The sequence below is a fragment of the Fukomys damarensis genome, unplaced genomic scaffold, assembly GCF_012274545.1.
Source record: "Fukomys damarensis isolate Sample0158 unplaced genomic scaffold, DMR_v1.0_HiC HiC_scaffold_9, whole genome shotgun sequence".
NCBI classification, from domain to species: domain Eukaryota; kingdom Metazoa; phylum Chordata; class Mammalia; order Rodentia; family Bathyergidae; genus Fukomys; species Fukomys damarensis.
This window is the reverse complement of record NW_022900921.1, coordinates 32,676,905-32,702,197: the sequence shown is the minus strand read 5'-3', so window position 1 is coordinate 32,702,197 and position 25,293 is coordinate 32,676,905. Positions and strand designations below refer to the sequence as shown.

The following is a 25,293-nucleotide window of genomic DNA, read 5'->3' as shown; positions in this document are numbered from 1 at the left end:
TCTAAAATATGGAACTAGAAGAGACCCAGAACTGCCAAAACAATCTTGCCAAAACTACCCCAGAATTGCCAAATCAAGCCTCCAAAGCAAGAGGCATACCAAATACCTGACCTATACTACAAAACAACAATGATAAAAATGATATGGTACTAAAACAAAAACAGGCACATAGACCGATGAAACAAAATAGAGGGTACAGAAACATCCTTAGATGTATTCAGCTATTTGACCTTTGACAATGAGGTCAAAAGCATACGTTGGAGGAATGCGTATTCATCAAATGGTGTTTGGAAAACTCATTATCTGTTTGCACAACATTGAAGCGAGACTCATATATCTCACCATATACTAAACTGAAACCAAAATGGATCAAAGATCTAAACATTAAAACAGAAACATTGAAGCTACTGAAAGACAAAATACATAAAACTCTGGAAGTCATAGATATAGAAAACAATTTTTTTCTCATTGAGTTAATTGGTACATTTTAGGTATACAGTACAGTAACATTCATCATTAGGATATTGTACCTTTAAATGACAGGTCTTGGTTCTTGGTTCTCACTTTTTCCCCTTACCCCTGCCCTCCCTTCACCCCCTCCTCCCTTCTCTATTCACAAAGACTTTATTTCCATTTTTTTTCATTTTCTCATATTTTTTCTTTTCCCTTATCTCCTTTCCCCTACCCTTCCCACTTCCCCTACACCTTTAGCCCTTTTCTTCCTATTTCACAATGTCAATTATACCATTAGGATCTTATGTACAATTACAGTTTTTCATAATAGCAAATTTACACAGGTGTATTTACACAGGTGTGACTTATTTATTTCACTTAAGAAGATTACAATTGTATAAGATATAACAACAAGAATAAAATGGGATTACATCAAATTAAAAATCTTCTGTACTGCCAATGAATCAATTGTAGAGTGAGAGAAACAAAGTACACAATGCAAAAACTTTGCCAGCTATTCCTCAGAAAGAGCTAATATCTGGAATATATAAAGAACTAAAAAAATCAGACCACCTAAAATAAAAGTCAGAATCAAGAAATGGGAAAGTGAAATGAACAGACATTTTTCAGAAGAAGAAATACAATAAGGCCAACACATACATGAAAGAAATGTTTGACATCTCTGGTTATTAGGGAAATGCAAATTAAAACAGTGTCAAAATTCCATCTTATACTAGAAAGAATGGCAATCATCAAGAAGTCAAAAAACAAGAAACGCTGGTGTGGCTGTGGTGAAAAAAGAACCCTCCTATATTTTTGGTAGGAATGTAAACTAGCACAACCCTTAGGAAAATCAATATGAAGATTTCTCAAAGAATTAAAATTAGAAATTCCCTATTACCCAGCTAGTCTCTTTCTAGGTATCTTCTCCAAAGAGACAAAGATATTATACTACAGTGATATGTACACACCAATATTTATAGCACCACAATTCATAATAGCTAAGTCCTGGAAGCAGCTGGTATATCCATCATCAGATGAATGGATTTAAAAACTGTGGTGTCTATACATAATGAAATACTACTCAGCTATAAAGAAAGATAAATTTGAGATGTTTTTAGGAAAAGGAATGCATCTGGGAAATATAATATTGAGTGAAATAAATCAGACACACAAGTTTAAACACCATATGGTATCTCTGATTTGGCAAAATACAAACAAAGAGCATAATAAAGGATGTGAAGAAGAAAACTACAGGAGAGATCTCTTGCAAATAAAAAGCAGTGCAAGTGACCAAAGATGAGGGAGTGGGGTAGAGGAAGGGGAATGGAATTAAGATCTGACATGTGCAGGAATCTGAAAATCTCAGTGAATGTGAACATTATACGCCACAAACAGGAGTCAACAATGAAGATATGGAAAGGGGTTTAGAGGCCGAAGTAAGGAGGTGAGTGGGAAGGGGAAGAGGATTAACAAAAAAAGACAAGCTCTACTGCGTACATGAACCCACTGCCCAAGATGAAAGTAAACTTCATGTAGTGCAAACATGGGCTACTAATAAATGAAAAAGTTAATAAAATTCCCAGTAACTGCAAAAAACCCAAAATAAGATAAATCTTAATGAAGTAATCCAATGAAATATTAATTCTTACAATATACAGCTAATATCCTTTTCCTAAAGTTTGACAAATTAAACAACAAAATTGAGACAGATTTATTCCCTCTCTTTCCACATGCACAGAAAGTACCCACTTTTCTACTTGTGATTTAAATACTGGAGGTAAAACTAGACATCATCTGATGTCACTAATGGCTTTTGGAAAGATAAAGAATTATTCGAGGAGAACTAAAAAACGCAAATGGTAAACTATGCCAATTTAAGAAAAGCAGCTAGACTGTCAGACCCCTTGGGAAAGAAAAACATGTATAATATACTCATTCATAGGTATTTACATATATGTATATTTATTTACATGCCAGTTACACAAGGAGAAGATAAAATGGAACCAGAATAGCTCAAATTCAGGTACCCTTTAAATACATCCCATTTCTCTTTTCACATCTCCAACACCAGCACAGCTAGTGACTTTTACTGACTAGTTTTCTCCCTTGATCAGCTGGGTAAATTTGAACAAATCACCGTATTAGTTTTTACACTCAGTTTTTTCATCAGTTGTTGGGAGCTTCAGGAAATAAATGAAAATACTAGAACAAGATCTGACACTTAACAGTTTTCAAGAAAACATTGAATTTTAATATCAAATAGACATTAAGAAAAAGAAAATTGTTGTGATACATATTCAGTGATGGTGCAATCAAGCTACCCTATAATAATACAAATTTCTGCTCTTTTAAAATGAGTTTAGCCTAATTCCCATTCCTTTTTCTAACTCTGTTCATCTAGAAACAGAAAAATAAAATGTAAAAACATTGATAATCTATATACAGTTCCTTGTATAGTTTCTATTAAGTAATCAAAGTTCATTTATATAATATTTTGAATTTTCAGAGCAATTATTTTGTTCTACTTGGCACTGTTATAGCAATGATAATAAATTTCATCATCATCTTTTTGCACTAGAGTTCCATTAAAACATTTACTAAAATTAGGGAATGTTTAAACCATGCTAACTTAATTGCATTAATTATCTTTCTTCATTTTCAACTGCTTTATAATGAAACTAAATAATGGATGCAATAATGAAGCAAAGGACAAGTTGAATCTGCATATTTTATAAATATACTCAGGAGAGTAATTGTGCTACTTTGCTTGGAATGGTAGTTAGGTTAATCATTTGTTTATGAAAGAGAGAACCCAATTCCCTTGGGTCAGGGAAGGGCTAAGAAGGAGGACTTGAAGTCCTCCATGTCCTCTTTTGCATTTATATGGAGAAGATGAGAATATAAAATTTTAAGAGAATATTCTTGCTTACAGCAAAGTAACCCATGAAACTGTTTAAGTAGATTTCCCGTAGTCCTTGAAATAAGGCACTAATGTTTAATTTACTAAGTGCTAACTAATGGAGGCAGACTAAAAATATCTTCTGCAAGATCCAATTCATTATATGTTTTGAACTTTCTTCATGAAATGAGTCTGTTGAAAGAGAGTAAAACAGACCATTACCAGTGGCCAGCCTTTGCCTCCTAAGTCTGTTCCAGGGAGGCCCACTACCTACTAGGTGGGCATCCCTCCTGCTCTCTAGATGCTACCCTGAGAATGAGCAAGATGCTGTCCTTGGCTATTCTTCTCCAGTTCCCTCTCCTGAATGTCCACCCTCCTACAGATGCACACACATTGAAACTGCAGGCAGACTCCTGACAACTGTGAAGAAAGCAACGTTGTTTATTTTTGGAGCAGTACTGCATTCCTCCAAACAGTTATCTTACTGGATGAAAAAATCCACAAATAAAGAAAACCCTCAACTCAGCTGGAATCTGTTTTGTTTGGTATACTACAATCATTTAATAAAACAGGAGAAATAGAGGTCCTGGGGTGGGGGGATGGAATGTAACCTAAGCAAAGCAAAAAATACCCTGTAGAAAATGTTAACAGTCTTAGAAATGGAAAGTGGGCATGCCTCTCTCAATCCAGCCTGTACATTGGAAAGAATAAGACCACCACACATGGACAAAGAGTGTGTGTGTGGCAGGGGGGAGATGGAGAGATGGACAGAGAAAGAGAAAGAGTGAGAGGGAGAGAGGAACTATGAGAGTTGTCAAATAAGGTAAAGGTTGAGAAGATAACTGAAACTTCTAAAAATAATCTAGAACAAGATTGGGTAGAAAACTTCCAGGAACTATTTGACATATCAATAAAATTCGAGAAGCACAGTCACTGATACAAAGTGATGGTTACAAAGAGACTAAAAAGTAGACAGATTCCTACAAAACAAAACAAAAACATCTCTACCCAAGTTAAAGTTCACTGTGAGGCTACAGAAATACAGGTAAATCTAAGGAGTCAGTGGAATACGTGAAAGGCTCAAGAGCCTTCTCAGAACTAAGAATAATGGGACAAATTTAAAACATTCAAGAGCAGACAGGTGATGTAGAGGTTGGAGAATGAAGAATAAAAATGCAAACGTAGGTTTTAAAAGATGAGAGGCATAAGCACAAAGATATCAAATATTAAGCACACTTAATATTTCCTGAGAAAATTAAATTCTCATTGTATTTTAATTGAGTTAATGATAGACTAACAGAGTTATGAGTAAATGTTTAAACTGTAAGGACAAATAAAATACTAGTAGTTTTTTAACTGTGGGAATAAAAAAATAAAAATCAATCATCTCTACATCTCTTCAGGAAAAAGGGAGTTCCCACAAAGTGCCCAAACTACTCTGGCTCCAGACATTTTCAGCATAACTATGAAACAACCAATTAAGGAAGAAAGTTAAATAGCTAAGAGAAAAGATTACAGCCCAATTTTTAAAAACCCACAAATTTATTTTTCATGAATCAAGGCAGAAATACATACATGAGTAATAAAAATATAGAGTATTTCTATGCTAACATACAAGAAATACTCCAATCGACCAAGACATAACCAAAAAAATTAGAATGTAAAAAAAAATTACTCTGAAAATTGTTAATAAACATTTTTCCATTGAAATCATCTTCTTGCATTGTGATTAGCATTGTTAATGAAGCACATAATTATTTCCCACTAACTACTGAGGAAGAACCAGAATCTTTGGAACACAGTATTCTGGGCCATCATTATCAATTTATTAGAATTGAATTTTGAGATAAAACTACATGACACTATAGTAGAAGGCAAGGGCATGACAATGTGGGTGGACAACTTGGGCAGGACTTACCAAATGAAGAGACTTGTTAATCAAAGGTGCAGAATAACAATACCCAAGCCTGATAACGGGATCAAGCCAGACCCTGCACATGGTACCAATTTCCTGATATGAGAACACACTGAACATTGCAGCCAATTCGTCAACTGGGACAAGGAACCTGGACAGCCCTGGTGGTCCCTCTTCCATCTGATGACAAAACCACAAGGTTAAAGAATAACACTTCAAGACGTTAATCTAGGAAAGATAATTCAATGGGCATTTATGAAAAATCTAACAAGATCACTCACAGATAATAGAAAAGATTCTGAAAATCTTCCAGTGAGCCAAGTTTATTTGATTATTATGAATACAGCTATACATCCTCACAAATAATAAAAAAAAATCTTACTCTAAAGAGGATATCAGAAGAACGTAGCACATGAGGACAGACTGGAAGGCGGTATGGAAAATTTTGGAGATTAATGATGCTTACCACTGACTATTAAGTTTTTACTTTTTTTTCTTTTTATTGAGTTTATTGGTACATTTTAGGTATATAGTACAGTTACATTTATTATTGGGATCTTGTACCTTTACATGACAGGTCTTGGCTTTCATTTTTTCCCCTTGTCATTTCAGAATTTAGAAAAGGATAAAAGGTAGTGCTACATGAGTTAATGTGGAACATTTATTTTTATAACTTTGATAACATAATTTAGAACTAAGTTAAAGTTGCTAGAATGAATTTGTGGAGTAAACAGGTCTAATTATATATTTTGATCCTATTTTCAATTCCATCTTCAACAGAGCCTATCACCTTAATAATCTTTGTGTCAAGGACTATCGATACTGACAACATAAAAAGTGTGGCCAAAGTACAGCTTTCCAGACCAATGACATTGAGATTACTATAAATTCTTTTATTTTAATGCTTATTAGGGCATGTTTGCATTACATGATTATATTCTTTGTGGGGAGTTGGTACATGTACATAAAATGTCTTAATTCTTTTCAGTTAGCAATAATTGCGCCTCAGATAAACCTCATTGGCTATGATACTGCCACTGCGCAAAGCTGTCTTAATTTTTTTTACATTCCCTTCTGTTCACCTACCTGTCCAGTCCCTCTATCTCTTGTTCTCATTCCTATTTGAAAAAAGTCTATCTCTCTGTTTCCTATAATATATCCTTATTTTTCTCTTTTATTTATACACTGGGTTTCTCACGTAAGGGAAAACATGATATTTAAGTTTGCATGTCTGATTTATTTGACTTAATATTATGGTCTCAAGATGCATCCATTTTCCTACAAATGTGTCACACTTATACTTCTTTATCTCAGACTAATACTTAATTGGGTATAAATAGCATACTTTTAATGTATACATCTTTAGATGGACATATAGGCAATTTAAAAGATTTAGCTATTATGAATTGTGCTATTCTAAAGATGGGTATGCACGTATCACTGTAATATGATGTCTTTATCTGTTTCAGGAAGACATCTCTAGATATCTAGGTGGATAGCTAGGACAAATGGAATTTCTTTTTATTTTTCTTTTTTTTAGCTTTAATTGAGTATTGGTACATTTTAGGGATACAGTACACTTACATTCATTGTTGGGATCTTGTACCTCTACATGACTGGTCTTGGTTCTCATTTTTTCCCCTTGTCCCTGCCCTCCCTTCACCCCCTCCTCACCTCCCCATCTTACAAGCACTTTATTTCCATCTTTTCTGTATCTCACAATATTTTCTTTTCCCTTATTTCCCTTCCCCTATCCATCCCACCTTCCCTACACCTTTAGCCCCTTCCTTTCCATTTCACAATGTCAGTAATCTTATTAGTATCTTACGTACTATTACAGTTTATTCACACCAGAGAAACTATTCGGTATGGAATTTCTAATTTTAGTTTCTTGAGGAATCTCCAGATTTCCATAGTGGTTGCACTAGTTTACACTGTCATCACAATGCAGAAGGGTTCATTTTCCCCCCGCAGCCTTGCCAACATTTGATATATCCTCATTTGTTAATGATAGCTATTCTTTCTAGAGGAAGATAGAATCTCACTGTTTTAATTTGCATTTCTCTACCTGCTAAAGATATGGAATATGTATTAAGAATTTGTTGGGCATTTTTACAACTTCTTCTGAAAGTGTCTGTTTATTTAGGTTGCCCAGTTTTTGACTCTTTTATTTGGGGGAAGGTCTGATTTTTTTTAATATAGTCCAGATATTAGAACTCTACATATCACTTCTGATAATACATATAAACTGCAATATAGCTGACAAAAAATTTTTTTCCATTCTATAGAGTTTCACTTTACTCTGTTGTTTCCTTTGATTTGCAAAAACTTTTAAAATTTGAAATAATCATAGTTGTTATTAATACTTCTTAGGCAATTAGGATTCCATTTATAAAGTCCTTTCTATGTCTATGTCTTCAAGAGTTTTACTTATTTTATCTTCCAGCATATTGTTTCTGGTTTAATATATAGACCTTTTAAGCATTTTGATTTTAATTTAGCACATGGTGAGTAATATGGGTCTAGCTTCAATCTTCTGCATGCAAATAGCCAGTTTTCCCAGCACCATTTGCGAAGGAGGCTTTCTTTCCTCCAGCATATATTTTTTACCCTGTTGTCAAAGATCAGGTACCTAAATGTGCCTGAGGCTATTTCTGCATCCTCTATTTTGGTTCATTGATCCACACATCTATTTTTATTCCAGTGTCCTGTTGTTTTTAATCACTGTAGCTTTGTAATATAACTTGAAGTCTTGGATTGTGATGCCTCCTGCTTTGTTCCTATTTCCCAGGGTGGCTTTTGTTGTCCTGGGTCTCTTCTAATACCATATGAATTTTAGGACTATTTCTCTAGTTCTTTGAGAAACACTGTTAGTATTCTGATCAGCATTGCAGTAACCCTGTATCAATTTTGGAAGTATACCCATTTTGACAATATTGGTTTTGCCTATCCAGGAACAAGGAATATCTTTCCATCTTCTGACGTACTCCTATATCTCCCCTTTCAGAGTACTACAGATTTCATTGTGGAGTCTTGGACTCCTTTGGTTAAGCTAACTCCTAAGCATTTAATTTTTCTTGATGCTATTGTGAATGGTATTATTTTCCTAATTTCTTTTTCAATGAATTCATTAGTGACTGTTAAGAACGCTATTGATTTTTTTGTGTTGATTCTGTGTCCTGTTTTATTACTGAATTTGGTGATTGTAGGAGTCTTTTTGCTAGAACTTTTTCGGTCTTCTATGTAAAGGTTCATGTCATCTGGAAATAATGATAATTTGACTTCTTCCTTTCTGATATATATCCTTTTTATATCTTTCTTTTGACTGCTTTGGCTGTTTTGATAACATTATTGAACAAGAGTGGTAATAGTGGACATTCTTGTCTTGTTCTTGATTTTAGAGGGAAAGCTTTCAGCTTTTCCAGATTTACTATGATATTAAAAAGTAATTTTTCATGAATGTCTTTTATTATATGTACAAAGTCCTTCTATAGATCTTTTCTTCAGGGTTCTTATCATGAATGGATATTGGATTTTGTCAAATGCTTTTTCTTCATCTATTGAGATGATCATGTTTCCTTGCTTCAGTTTCTGTGATGTTTTGCATTTATTCATTTACATATATTGAACCATCTTTGCATGGGCTTTTCTTAGTGAATTTTTTATTACTACTTTAATTTTATTACCTGTTATCAGATTATTCATGGTTTTATATCTTCTTTGTTCAGTTTTGTTCATTCATATTTATATAGAAATTTATCTATTGGTTCTGGATTCTCCAAATCATTGGAGTATAGGTTTTCAAAGTACTTACTAATAATCTTCTGGATTTCAGTGATGTCATTATTTCACCTTTTCCACTTCTAGTTGCTCTGATTTGAGTCTTATCTTTCATCATTCGTCATTTTTTTTGCTAAGATTGTCTGTTTGACAATTTTGTTTATTCTTTTAAAAATAGCCTTCAATTCATTGATTTTTTTGTATAATTTCAAATTTATTTATTTATGCACTGATCATTATCATTTCCTTTCTTGTACTAGTGTACTAGCTTTGAATTTAGATTGTTCGGGGTTTTTTTAGGACTTTAGTTTATGTACTTGGGCCTCCTCTTTTTCTGATGTAGGCATTCAGACCTATAAACTTCTGTCTTAGGATTCCTTTTGTTGTGCCTCATGGTTTTTATTATTGTGTACTGGCATTATTGTTTGATTTCTAAGAACTGTCCAAATTCTTCCTTGATTTTCACTCATTATTCAAGAACATCACATTTAATTTTCATGTTTTTGTAAAATCTTTGTGGTTTGTTTTACCATCATCTCTAGTTTCATTGTAGTATAGTTTAATAATATGCATGGAAAATTTTTTATTCTTTTGCATTTACTTGTTTAAGGGATACTATGAGGCCTATTTTGGAGAAAATTCCATGTATACTGAGAAAAAAATGTATAGTCTATTGTTGGGTAGGACATTCTGAAGATATCTATTAAATTCATTTGTTCCTAGGTTTGGTTCAACTCTGATATTTCTTCAATTTTTTTGTACTGTTAATCTGTCTATTTGTGACAGTTGGACATTGATTTCCCCATTCTAATTGGTTTGATATTCATCTTTTATGTATAGTAATATTTATTTATGAAGTTGGGTGCACTAATTTTCAATGCATATATGTTTGTATTTCTTATCTTTTCCAGTTGAATATTCTTTTAAACAATATGTAGTAGCCTCCTTTGCCTCATCTGATCAGTTTTGACTTGATGTTCACTTTGCCTGAAAATAAGATATCTGCTCCTGCCTTTTGGGGTTAAAGGGGGTCTTGTTGCATGGAGTATTGTTTTTCCTCTTTTGTTAATCTATGAATTTCTTTTATTAAAGGTTTTCATGTATACAGCATGCCCATATTACTGGGTTTTGGTTTTTAATCCAAACTGGTAATCCATCTTTTGATTGGGAAGTTGAAACCATTTACATTGAGAGTTATTACTGAAAGCATTGACTTATTCTTGTCATTGTATTATTTTCCAATTTTGAATTTCTTTTCTCCCTTTCTGCTTAACTGCTTACCTTGCCCAGCATATCAATTCTGTTCTACTTTTTAACATTTATGGCTTCACCTTTCTTTCTAGGAATTTTTGGAATGCTGGCATGGTGGTCATGAATTTCTTGAGGTATTCTTTGTCATGGAAATATTTTATTTCTCCATCACTTTTGAAACATAGTTTTGTAAGATGTAACAGTCCTAGTTGGAATTTTTCTTTTAGGCCTTAAAACACTTCACTCAAAGCTTTCCTGACCTCTAAGGTTTGTGTTGAGAAGTCTTCTGTAATTTTATTGCGTTTACCTTTGTAAGTGATTATTTGTTTTTCTCTAACATCTTTCAAGATTCTGCTCTTTTGTTGGACTTCTGGGATTTTGACTGTGATATGTGTGCAGAACTTTTTTGATCATGGCTTTTTGGGGTTTTTTATGCCTCATTTATCTGTATGTTAAATTCTTTCTCCATACTTAGAAAACATTTTGCTATTATATCTATAAACAGACATTATACCACTAGTGTGGCTACTGATTTTTCACTAATTCTTAATCTTCTTTATATCATCTAGCAGCTGTTGGATTCATTTTTCATGTTCTCTCTTGTTTTTAAGATATATCTGCATCTGCCTTGTGTATGACTTCTAAAACTGTTCTCATAATGGTCACTTCTACTATCCGTGCTTTTAACCAAACTTTTAGTCTCCTGGATTTCTGTTTGGTACCTTTTCATGGATTCTATTTGCTAAGCTTGTCATTCAAGTTTTATATCATTTTGTTTAGCTCAGTTAGGCTTTCATTAGTGTCTTATGTAAACTTGCTGATCATTTTATTGTTTATCATCTGTTGAGATATAGCCTCTATGAGCTCATCAAGTACCTTATTATCATTTTATACAAATCAGTTGTTTGCCTTTTGATTTTCTGTTCATCAATGCCCCACACATCAACAGTTATGGATTTTTGAGGCCCTCTGTTGCTTTGTCTTTTAATATTTCTATTGTTTGCTTTTCTCTCTCTTTTCCTCTTTTTTTTTTGTATCAGGGATTGAACTTAGGTCCTTGCGAACTGCTGAGCTAAATCCCCAGCCCTTTTCCTCTTTTTTCTTTTGCTGAAATTTGTGGGTCAGTTATAGTGTAAAAACCTTGTTTCTGGTATTAAGATTTCTTTACTTTTTGTCTGCTTATCTATCAGTGATGAACCCTGGGTCTGGCTAACAATAGACCTTTGCCTGTATTCCAAGATCCTCTATTTATTTAGAAGGAAACCTGCAGTATTAGCACCAAGGCATAGCACCTAGTTTTCTGGAAACAGACAACTTATTGTTGATAACACAAAGGCAAACTAGATTTAGGCATATTCTTAAAAGTAAATTTTAGTAACAATTCTACCAAATAGCAATAGAATCACAGCAATATTAGAATCAAATACAAACTAGATATTAAAATATCACAAGAACTAATAAAAGTACCACCCTTAACAATAAAAAATAGATTATAATTATAATGCAGACACAAATATAAACCAATTATTGATATATAATTGATTCTAAATGTAACAACTACAGCACAATTAACAACAGAAAGACAATTTCACAATGATAACACAGTTAACTAAATATCTAAAGATTAATAAAGCTTAATGTTTATACTACAATGAAGAGTAAAGAAAATGTTCTTTAAAATTCTGCCATGTTTTTTAATTAGTGGTTTCTTTCTAGGGTCTGTAGTTTTAAAGTGCACTAGATATGAGGAAGGAATATTGAGGCACTGCTAAGACCTACTATATTTTGTTTCCACGTGAATATTTTGCTGTTATTGTTGCTGTTTGTTTGTTTGACTGAATGCTGAATCTTGCCCGGCCTTTCCCCCTGGACTAGTGGGTCAGTGCTGTCCAACCTTAGGCTGTAGTCACTCCAGAAGTTCCTAGTTTCCATATTGTACCCCAAGTCATGCCTAGTTTATGGCCTGTGGGTTTGTGTAGTGCCTCCCTGCTGTAGGGGCCATTTTGTCTGTACATCCAAGGCTGTGATAACTGTCTAAGAAGATATATATCCTTGCCCATGTTGGTAGACAGGGAAATCAAAAAGATCAACTGGATTCTGTGTTGGACATAGGTGGGGGTATTGGGGGGGTGTTTCAAGCAGACTCCTAGACTTAATGCCAACACCTTCAACCCAGCCTACTCCAAAAGGCTTGTGACAGAGGGAGAGACCCTTGTGTCCTTCCTAGTCTTAGTTTAAACTTCTCAGAGGGGTCTATGTCCAGCCAGTGCCCTCTCCACAACCATCTCTTGTGGCTGCCTCTACCTATTCACTGTGGTTGGATGACCCTAGAACTCTGAAGTATAATTGTCCCATGCCTCAGTCTTTGACAATTAACCCCTTCCACAAATAGCATCTGATGAAACACTCAAATGCAGTAAGTGTGACACTGAATTTCTTCTCCAATCCTAGCCTCTCATGTGGAAGGAGTCACTTTCAGAGCAAAATTGGGAGGCTCCCAAAATAGTGGAGCAGAGTGCCCCCAGCTCAGCCTTTCCAGGACAAAGTGTCTACAGTCTGGAAAGCAATAGCTTGGAGAGGTACCAATGTGAGTACAAAGAAGGGTACACGGGAACCACAAGGGAACTGATGGAGGAGAAGAAAATAGATTAAGTGATAAAGAAATAAACCACCACTGCAGACAGGAGACCACACAGCCCCACGGATAGCAGCTGTGTGCCACCAGCTGGGAGGCAAAGTGAAAATAACAACTTTTCTACTCATAGAGAAACAGAGACCTGCACCAGGACCAGAAGAATCTTATGAAGTTGGAGACAACAGTAAGAATGTGACTCACTGCTTCCCAAGCCACCCTCTACTCGGCTGTTGGTGACTACAGTAGAGCACCCAAGGACACAGTCACACAAAGCAGAAGCTGGCAGGGATGCCCTTGTAGGAAAGGACTGGGTGTTTGAACCTGGGACACAGATGAGGCCCGCAGCTGCTTCACACTGCCAAATTCCTAGAGTGGATGAGGAAAGGACAGGCATGGGAGACTGCCTGGAGTTGGAGAGCAGAACTGGAGAGTCCTGCTGAGGCAGGGGCTGGGTGATCACAGACTCAGCTCCTGTGGTGGAATGCAGCATTAGCCTGAGCTACACAGGTCTGGAAGCTCACCTGGGTACCTGGTCCCCACTGTAAGCAGGACTCGATACTGTTCTGGGTGCATGGTGCACCTGAGACTTCCACATTGAACAACGACAAGCCCTGCCCTGATCTCTGCTCCTTCACACAATCCCAAGGAAAAGAGCCAAATATACTGAACAACAGAATTTTCTTTTGTTATTCTTTATTTAGTTGTACTAATTTTTCATTGTTTAGTTTAATTGTATATTAATTTTTAGAAATGGTTTTCATTTTTTACACTGCTGTTTTTCTCCTGTTATACATTTTTTCTCATATTTTCCCATTATTTTATGCTATTCTCTTTTATGAGCTTGTCTGTGTGTCTCTGTTTTGTCTACTCTTACTTTTTTCTTTTTTTCTCTCCAATATGGTTTAAGAGGGAAAAGGAATTCTCCCCCATTCATTTATGTCTCTTCTTACTTTTACCCATATCTCTAGCTGATCTTTCTTCTGTGTTTTATGCAATCTCAATTTTATCTTTCTATCCTCTCTACCTTTTCAATTGTCTCCCTAAAACCTTTTCTCTAATATTCATATCAATCATAGAATCTTTTCCTATGCTCATTTGTCACTACCACTCTTGTACAGTTTTCCCTAACACCCTTTCTAAATATATAACAACATATCCTTAACATCAATAGGACCCTTTGCCTGCCTTGCCATTTCTTTCTTCCTATACCACATGGCAGGTAACATTTTTTAAAAAAAATATTCCCTTTTTTTCCATTTTTCTTCTCTTCCTCTTTCTGGCATTACCTGATTCTCCAAGTCCCTGGGCTTTAGATAACTGGTTCTGTAAAATTACTGTTGAATGCTGTTTTTCACCAGTAGGGGAGACATAGCCATTACATCTAGTGCATATTAACTGTGGGTCAAGACTTGGGTTGCTATGATGCTTACATTATAGCTGTCAGTTTCTTCTCTAGGCTAAAGGGAGACCCAAAACAGGGTGTCATAATATGTTATTTCTCAACCACCCCTGACAGATTCCACTGCAACAAATTAGCCTGTCACTGCTGTAGTTGAATTGACTTCATAGGAATAATCCTGAATCAGAGGACATTTAAGTGCCCAGTTCAGCATCACATCAGCAAGAGAGACAGCAAAAGTTCCTATCTCAAACTCTTCAAGAATTAATCTCTGCCAGAATGCTTGTAACCTGGTAGAAACGGGTTCTGAGTCTGAACGAACGTCAGTGTTGTTGCGGAGAGATCAGAGGAGTAATTTGGGTGTGAGCAGCCAGACTCTGGCAAAGCTGCTACTTGGGAATTGCATATGCAATGTCTCATTGGAGCATCTGATCTGTGCTCCCACCAGACGTCTTACTGGTTTAAGTTTTGTATGTTTCTTGATTTATTTAGTAATGTGAGGTTATGTTATGTTCTTTAACGAATTCATGTGTTGATTAGGCGGCAACATTTGTATATTGGTTTGTCCACTGGCTCTGATTTAATAGGCGTCTAGATTCTTCCCCGGCCTCAGCTCTTTATCTAGTTCCTGCTCCTCAAATCCTTCAGTTCAAATTTGGAGGTTCTAAGTTTTTTTGAGTTCTGTATATATTTTATACATTAGTTTTCTCTCTGAGTAGATGGCAATAATTTTTCCCATTCTGTAGGTTCTCTCTTCATTCTATTAGTAATTTCTTCTGCTGTGCAGAAGCTTTTTAATTTGTTGTGATCCTATTGTTTCTTGGTATTATTTCTAGTGTAACTGCGGTTTTGTTCAGAAAGTCTTTGCCTATGTGCATGTCTTCAAGAATTTTACCTATTCGATTTCCTAGCAGATTAAATGTTTCTATTCTAATGTTCCGATCTTTGATCTATTTTGATTTTAGTTTAATGTATGATGAGAGATATGGGTCCGGGTTCAGCCTTCAGCATGTGAACAGCCTCTTCCTCCAACATCATTTGTGGAAGAGGCGATCTTTCCTCCAGTAAAGGGATGTGGCCCTCTTTTCAAAAATAAGATAGCTGAATGAGCCTGGAGTTTTTTCTGTATCTTCTATTCTGTTCCATTGATCCCTGAGTCTATTTTCCCCCCAGTATCCTGGTGGTTTTATCACTTTGGCTGTGTAGTATAATTTGAAGATTAGGACTCTGATGCTTCCTGACCCACCCTTGTTGCCCAGAACTGCTTTTGCTGCTCTAGTTGTATTCTTATTCCACATGATTACCGATGACATTCCCTAGGGGACTGGAGAAAGGAACTCTAAAATTCATATGGAACCAGAAGAGACTTAGAATAGTATTGCCCATTTTAAATTGCCCATTTTATATTTATTTTTTTATCTTTTTTTGCTCTTGAGTTGTGTTTTTTATACATTGCCTTAATCAAATATATAGTCAGAATTTAGTACTTTGAATTCCATTTATGCAAATTTATTTTTATCAAGTCACATTTCTTGAGCCAGTTATCCTACTATCCTGTCTTCCTGTGACAGCCTAATGCCAAATAATGGTCTTAATAGAAAAACAAAGCATTTCCTGGGAAGATAAAAAATTAAAGATATGATTAAGTCATCTTGTAATGGACATGACTCTGGAGGATTCACCTTTCCTAATTATATGAAATTCAGCCAACCAGTTCAGCCTAATTTTTTTTCTTAATTAGCTGTCACAGTTTTTAATTTGACTTGGGTTAGAGAAAATCCTAGACGTATAAGGCAAGAAGATGGGACCATGGTTCAAATTACTGCATCAGTAATCTCACCACAAAGTTAGCTACCATCATGTGATGACAGTTAAAATCAGAGTCAAAATCTTCTCCAGGTGACTTTAATATAAAGAAATCACCACTCCTTGGCCTTCCCCCTGTCAGTGTGTCTCAGAAATGAAGAATTCTGCTTTAGCTCTAAACTTCACACTTCACAATTCTATTTCATATATAAATATAATAAAGGACCAATTTAATTGCCAATCTATCTCAAAATAACACAATCTATTAGCTATAAGTCAGATTCTTTAATTTCTATTGTGAATTTGATCCATTTTTCACTTTTCAGTCTATTTTCCTGCAACAATTTATTGTATCTATCTAATATATATGACAGTTAATACAAACAAAAAGAGAAAGTTTTTTTAGGTGTTTCTAGCAGACAGGATAGGATGCATCTTCTACAGGCTTAAGACCATTTCTAGGGCTCATTTCTGTTTTAGACCCCACCCATACCTTGGTTCCTGGCTCAAAAATGAGCATTAATATTACTCTGTCTCATTTTCACCAGACTTCTATGTTTCAAAGATCTAGTTGCGTCCATTTTTCTCACTAGAATTACAAAAGGAATTAGACTTTATTCTAATAATTAAACCTGAAAAAACAAGGTCATTTCTACTTTATTTTAAACACACACACACACACACACACAGGAGGGTGGGGAGTAGTTGTTACCATATTAAATCCAATAATTGCAAATGCAATTTTTTTTAAAGGAAAACCTTTTTCTAGTTATAAAACATTTAAAAGAACTAAAGAACTTCAGGAACTAGTTGGAGAAAGAGAAGGGCACACAAAACAGTTTACATAAAAGTAAAACCAAGAGGCTTTTAGGTAAAGGTGGAAATAACTACACCAGTGGGGTTATAACTGCTGCGTGTGAATGCTGCATTGAAAGTTCCTAGAGAACAAAGGCAAAAAGGAAACATAAAAAGTTGTAGAGATCTTATTAAATGATAAAGAGAACAAGCTAGTGGTTCAGTAGATAAAAATATGTCCCAGAAGTTAACAATTTAGAACAAAAAACTAGGAAAAACAATTATTGTCACTTGCGTCCCTGTGACAACAACCAATGAGTAACATCTGAAGTTGTGAAAAACAATCAAAATTATTTTAAAGACAATCATAAACTTTGAAGGTTTTCTATAATTTAATTTAAGCTGATTAAAGAATCAATGTATTTAAATGAAATTAAGACAACTGAGTGAATTTCTCTTTTTTTCTTTCTTATATTAAAAATTTCCATTCTAATGATTTTTAAACATTAAGGGGCATTATATAACATGCCATGAAACTGATAACTGTTGTTACTCTTTTATTTTTGAAAGGAAAAAATCAAAATGCTTGTGAAGAGAAAACATAAATGACAAATTTTATGGGAGAAAAAAAAGCCGTAATACGAACCTTCAATTATTTAAATCTAAATGCCAGTTAAAAAAAATTCTGTATGTGATTAACATTTTGTACTTCCTCAACTCCTAATAAAATAATGAAGTAACAGTCTGAAAATCACAAATATATGTTTTCCAGGAAAGAGCTAAGTAAGAAAGCTCCACTCATATACCACAAATGAAACAACATAAAGGAAAGTATTGCTATTTCAATTTTAGGCATCATACCCCATAGGATATATTTGATTCAAAAAATATTCCAATTCTTTCCAATTGTTGATAGTTAATGACATTTTTCCCACAAGCACAATACATTATATTTCTTAAATACATGGTTTAAGGCTATACATGTTTTAATCTGACTGCATTTTAAATTTGTTGAGAATAATGTTTAGTTTGAAATGCAGTAACTAAATTTAGTTCATTTTATTATTTTGGAAAATGTAATATTCAAATTTTTCTCTTCTATGTCACATGCTAATAAACTTCACATAGATCTATTTTGTTTACTTTACCTAACAGATCTTCGAAACTAATAGAGGCATTAATCTTCTTAGTTTTAGATTTATACTAAGAAGCTTTTTATTTTCCAATTGAAATAGAACTTGATTTAATAATCTGAAAGTCATCGCAATATTAGAGCACTATTTTCCAATGCAGTAGATGCATATCTGAATTCCAAAGCACTTAAATGAAAAATGCATATTCTTGTTTTTAACCTTCCCCAAATTATAGGCCTTTATTAGAATTCTAGGGTTTGAGAGTACATCATCATTTTCATCATGAGGATGTTTGGCATGCAGTAGGCTCTCAGACCTTCAGTGAATAACGCACCACCTTCTATGTTCCAAGAACAGAATGTCACATATATTCCTTATGTGTTACTCAACTGGATATTCTTCATGCTTCCATTGCAACCTTGCAAATTAGGATCTGCAATCCTCTTTTAAAGGTGACAAAAAGGTATGTGGAGATTGATTTAAAAATAATATAATACAGCTAAGAGTGAAGCAAGGCTTCATACTTTCTTTTTCGGGTTCCAAATTCCATTATTTTTCCATTAAATCTACTCCTATAAGTATTAAGTTACTTGAGAGTAATTATTTAATTAAAATAATAACACTGTCAAATGTAAGGTATACTGATAGGTGCTCAGGTAAACAGAACGATGAAGGGACATTGGCTGTGTCTTCAAGACGTTTATAATCTACTGAGAACACTGTTTAACAGACCACTAATGATGTTATTAGGACAGAAGCCAGAAAAGGGCAAGTAGAAGAATACTACTGTATGAGATAACCTAGGGGCATAATAAGGATGAAAACAGGTCCAAGGGCAAAGGGATCAAAGTTTGCTTCACGAATGAAAAGAAATAGGAACTAGGACTTGTAGAGCAAATGCAATTTGACACATACATAACATTTTTAGTAGAGGAAAATGTAGAAATAAGAAGGTAGGTCCACATGTAGATTATTCAAACTTGGATTTACTCATTTAGTAAATAATTGACTATTATAAGCATTAGACAGACAGTACGTGCCTAGACGAGTTTATTGAATTTTAAAGATGAAGGGAGAAAAATGTCAATTTTTCATTCATATTAAATGTGAATGAATTCAGTGTTTTGGATTTGCCAGGTAAATGAGTAGGTTAATATGAAAGAAATCTGATAATTATACACTCACATATGATTTGACTAATTAATTCTTTTTAACATAAAAATACTCAAAAATTTTATTAACAAGAAATAACAATGAAATGGGTACAATCTGAAATAAAGATCAGTTAGTATGAAACATTATGCAGCTATCTAAAAGAAAGATGGTTTAGAGTTCTCCTTTTATTGACTTTAAGGAATAGACATAACTCATTGATAAAATAAATATCAAGTTGAAAAGTTATAGCATAGCATGATCACACTGAGAGGAAAAAATGGATTATATCAAGTATTATAAAGGAATGGGAAACAGACACTAAAAATGCCGTTAGAATGTAAATTGGCAAATTAACTGCAGAGGATTTGCTGGTGTCCTGTTTATTAGTTACCTTTCTCACTGCTGAGACACAGTATCTGACATCCACAGCTTAAAGGAGGAGCGGTTTGCTTGCTCACCATTTGGGGATTCACCCCATGGAATGCTTGCTCCAAGGCAGGAGCTTCATGGTGAAGGGAGTGGCACAGGAGAGCTGCTCAAGCCATGTCAGCTAAGAGGCAGAGAGCAAAGGGAAGAGCCAGGGACGAGAATGCACCCTTCCAAGTCATGCCTCGAGTGGTCCACCTCCACGCAGCATCCGCCTCCTTATAACACATTAAGTCGCGGACTCCTCAATCAGCTAATCCACTGATGAGTGCAGTGCCCGTTATTCAATCAACCTTCCAAAAGCACCACCTCTGAATGCTGTATATGAAACTTTGGGTAACAAATCAGATCTAAACCATAAAAATCAGTGTTTAAAAATGCTCATATCATTTGACCCAACAGTTTTTAAAAATAAAACATTCTAAAAGAGATATGAACTCAGCATATTAAACATTTAATTTATGGTTTCCTATGTATTATTCCCCAACACATTTAAATTAAACTAGTTGTATGTTCACCTACTGAAGAAAAGAGAGATGCCTTTTCCTCTCTTATATTTCCTCTTCCTCTTCTACCATTTCAGCCTTTGGCTCACTTTTTCTTCTGGTGAGATGTTCAGGCATTTTAGTTCAGGATTACTATTTTTAAAATAAGTCAAATCAACTTCTTGCTTCATTGGTTTACTTGTCAACAATCTACGTCCCTCTTTAGTTCATTATTTTTTGTCAGAGTACAAACTTAACTTATTTTAAAAATTTTGTATGTGACTACATTTCTAAGGCTTAGAATGTTTGCTAATTTTTAAACTTAAATGTTAATATGGCTGGATATAGGAATCTAGGCTCAAAATCAATTTACCTCAAAATCTGCAATTTTGTTCAATTTTGAATATCTTATTGATAAGCTTATGAAAATCTGATTCTAAATTCTGATATTTTTCTTCTTTTTGAAGATATTTTTCTATTTCATATTCCATATTTTTCTATTTCTTCTTGGTGTGTACAAATTTTATGTCATGTCCTTATTCATTTGATAAATATTTACTGAGCATCTATTTTACTGTGTGCCAGGGTTATGCATCAATGAAGACATTGGACAAGTGTCTTTTATCATTTAATTCACTGGTTTACTTGTAACTATTGTGTTTTATGCTGAAAATATTTTGTAAATAATTTCTGTGATTATTACTTCTCCTCACTTGTTGTCTTATGTGCTTATATGCTTAGAAGAAACATGATGTCCATCCTCAACCCATCTTCTCTATTACATAAATTCTCCATCACTTTAAATCAGTCTTTCCCTCCACACTAGTTATCAGCTGTGTCTAATGCGCTGTTACATTAATGATATATTTACATTTAAAATGTCATAGGTTAATCACAAAGACACTGTTATGCCTCCCATAAAAGCCTTTTAAATATTTTATCCTCTCTTCAATACCATTGGCATTCTTTAATACATTTTGTGATTCAGGTATGAAGTCTTCTGTGTGCTGAATTTGATGACTTCCTCATAGAAACAGACTTTAAATTTTTGATTCCCTGGTCTTCTTTGTGTCCCCAAGTCACTGATTCTGGGGAAAGCCTGTTCCTTCCTTGGATGTCTACTTCAGGTGCTTATGGGAAAAGAACAAGGCAAGCTCCAAGCCAGTTGGGTTTCTGGCTTGTCTTCAGCCTCCTGGCTTAGTGCTTCTTGTGGACATCACTGACTTTCTAAGGGACCACTTTTCCTGGCCTCATAGCCTACACTCATCACCTGATCTTGGCAGCAAATTGCTACTGCCAAGTACTAAGTACCAGTGGAGAAAGTAAGAGTAGGCCACATAGCCCTTGGGTCCAGAAAACAATTGTCAGTGATCCCAGTGTCCCAAGACCACACTCAATCCTTTACTCATTGACTTTGAGGTTGATGCCTCCTGGAGGTCCCCTCCACATTTGTAGTGTAATTCTCTTTTTAAATTAGTGTTATTCCTTTTCTATGGTGTTTATCTATATGAACGAAATCCATCTGCCTTTACCCTCTCCCTGCTTTATTTCCATCATGAATTATTACTTTATTATATAATAATATATATTATTTTAATGCCTTTTAAGAGATTTGTGGAAGGTAGATACACATACTGGGTCAGTCATCTTTTTCTCCCAGTAATAGGGATTGAAACCAGGCCTCCTACATGCTAGGCAAATATACTACCACTGAGTTGCATCCCCTTTCCTTTTCTTAAACTTTTTATTTTTAAATTGGGTTTTGTTAAGTTGCCCAGGTTTGCCTCAAATTTTTGATCAAACTGCCCCAGCCTCCCAAGTAGCTGGGATTATAGTTGTGAAACTAGTCAGCCATGTTTATTGGACTAATTTCTTTTCATAAATCATTAGTTGTATTTTTTAAAATTCCTTTTTCTCATTGAGATTATTGGTACTTTTTAAGTACACAGTACAGCTACATTTATCATTCAGATCTTGTACCTTTACACAACAGATCTTGGTTCTCATTTTTTCCCCATACTCCTGCCCTCCCTTCATCCCCTCCAACCTTCCCTATTTGCAAAGACTTTGTTTCCATTTTTCCGTTTCCTAATATTTTTTCTTTTTCCTTACTTCCTTTCCCCTACCCTTCCCACTTCCCCTTATACCTTTAGCCCTTTTCTTCCTATTTCACATTGTCAATTATACAATTTGGATCTTATTTACACTTTTAGTTTTTCACACCAGAGAAACTATTCGGTATTTACATGTGTGTCTTACTTATTTCACTTATGAGTATAACCTCAACATGCATCCATTTTCCTATGAATGACTCATTCATAGTTTCTCATTCTTGTAGTACTCCATTTTATAGAAGAAAAACCACATCTTCTTTATCCAGTCTCCAACTGATGGGCAATTGGGCTGACTCAAAGTTTTAGCTATTACAAACTATGCCGCTATAAACATGGGTGAGCATATATAACTGTGGTATGATTCTTTTAATACTTTCGGAAAGATACACAGCAGAGGGCTAGCTGGGTCGAATGGAACCTCTAGTCCTGGTTCTATGAGATATCTCCATATTGATTTCCATAGTGGTTGCACCAGTCTGTACTCTCACCAGCAATGGAGAAGGAATCCTTTCTCCCCACAGCCCTGCCAACATCTATTATTGGTTGATTTCTTGAGAGTAGCCATTCTTTCTGGGGTGAGGTGGAATCTCAGTGTTGTTTTCATCAGCATCTCTCAAATGACCAGTGATGATGAACATTTTTTCATATGTTTATTTGCTGCTTTTACTTCTTTGTCTGAGAAATATCTGTTCATTTCAGATGCCCATTTTTGAATTGGGTCTTTATGTTTCAGTGGGGCTGATTTTTTGAGTTCTTTATATATTCTAGATAATAGTCCTTTGAGGAGCAGCTGGTAAATTTTTACTCCATATTATAGGTTGTCTCTTAGCTCTGTTAGTGGTTTCTCTTGCAGTGCAAAGGCTTTTTAATGAGATGAGTTCACAGTTGTTGATTCCTTGTGCTAGTTCTTGTGCTACTGAGGATTTGTTCATAAAAATCTTTTCCTATGCCAATGTTTTCAAGAGTTCTGACTAACTTATCTTCCAGCAAAATAAACCATTAAATATAATTCAACAGAGAAAATGGTTACTTTTATGCAGAATTTTAAAAGCCCAAAGTATTGAATTTCACATATATCCATCATAAAATACATAGAAGGCAAGTAAAAAGTAAGGGTTTTATTTGCCTCTACTTGTTAAACATTCATCTTTTAGCTTCAAATCTATTTTCCTTCCACACATTATTTTTTATAGTTCTGTATCCAAGCTTTTACATTTTAATAACACTAACCTCTTCGTTTTAGGCACCCAGCCCTACAAATGTTCTGTGAGAAACTTTACATTGTCTTTTCAGGTTTTCAAATCATGACTGAATTTTTTGCATTTAAATGCCCGCTGTTAAAACAATTGCTGTGGTCTCTATTTCCTAATGGACTCTGAATAACACACTTAGTACCCAATAAGACACCTGTCTCCAGCTAAAATGATACTGTTGTAATCACATTAATGCTATCCTTGTATGTTATTTTTTATTTTATTGAAATTTTTAAAAATAAAGAAAAATGAGCATGGGTCTCTTTCTCCTAATTTCAAATGAACTAGTTAAAGATGATGTTGAAAGGGTAAATAAAAATATATCACTGGGAATTTTACCAAATAATTTTTTGGAAGCTGTAAAATACCAGAATCTTTATTGTATGTCTTTGAAAGTCTGTTCATTCTAGTGGACTAATTAATCAACAACTACTTTTCTGGTCAGGTCTATAAAACTGCTAATGTAAAACAATAAATACAATCAGTTGAAGTATAACCATGGCCAAGTATTTCTATTTCTTCAACTCTTGATGTGTTTTTTTAAAATATGTGGCAAAAAGTTTTGTTTTAATTTTGTAGAAAATCAGTGAACAACCCTATTGGTGGTCAGAAAGGTATAAGCTATAAAAATTAAAGGGGCCTCAATATGGATTATGAATCCTTGCATTCATCTTGCTTCCTTTAGCGATTAAATGTTAGAACTCAAATGTAGACTATAGCATCTTAGTTTTAGCAAGTAGCCATATGCCAGTGTTAATAATCAAAAGCTCCAGATGAAATGATTGTAAGTTATATTCAGTGCCTGGACTTTTTCATTGCTAACTTGCCAGGAAATACCAAGTAGATACTTGTTTTGAGACCCAGATGCCTTGCTGCACCAAAAGTCCGGCTTTTAACATTAATATCTCACACAGCTTCAGCAACCATAAGAATATGGATAAGAAGCTATGCCTCTTTATGGTAATTAAAACGAACTGAAGAGCCTTGCATATTAGTGCTGGTACTCTAAATGTATCCAACTACTGATTGGCAAGACGTGAGTGAAGCAAAAGTGTGAGAGAATTACCGCACTCTGCCAAGATGATGATTTTACCACCAGCATGGAGCTGCCAGGTCATCTTTGAGATTCCTCTAAATAAATTCGAGGGCATCAATACAGCCTGGTGACAGAAATTGCTTCTCACTGTGCATGTGAAATGAATGTCTGTTCCACATAAAAATAACTGTGTGAAATATCCTGAAAGATTATTTAATTAAAAACTTTATCTTTAAAAAATATAGAACAGTAAGCAACTTTGGACAAAAACTAAACTTGAGGAACAAGAATAAAGGCTTTTAGTTAACAAAAATAATGTATCATTTAATGAATATCCCACTGTCAAATGTCTAAAAACAAAGAAAACGAGTGTATGGGAAGTCTCTACATATTGTTGCAACTTTTATGCAAATATGAAACTATTCTAAAATTAAAATATTATTAAAATTTAAAAATGTTTCCTATTTAATCAAAAAGTGGTTTTTTAAAAAATTTCTCTTAACCAAGAAATGTTTTAAAAATTACTATTGTCCAGGCAAAACCAAGAAGTAAATATTTTAAACCTAAGATATATTTCTTGAAAAACCTAAAAGAGAAATTTGCAGAAGACTATATCCTCCCAAATTATTCTAAGTAAGTTCTTTAAAAGGTAGATATATGATTATTTTGTTTGTTTGTTTGTTTTGTTACTGGGAATCAAACTCGGGTCCTCGTGCTTGCAAGGCAGGCGCCGGAACCACTGAGCTAAATAAATC

The 25,293-nt window shown here is 34.5% G+C and overlaps 1 pseudogene; it reads right to left on the bottom strand.

Moving 5' to 3' along the window:
• Positions 1-6,125: 6,125 nt before the first annotated feature.
• LOC117285418 lies at positions 6,126-6,319 on the bottom strand (annotated as a pseudogene).
• Positions 6,320-25,293: the final 18,974 nt, after the last annotated feature.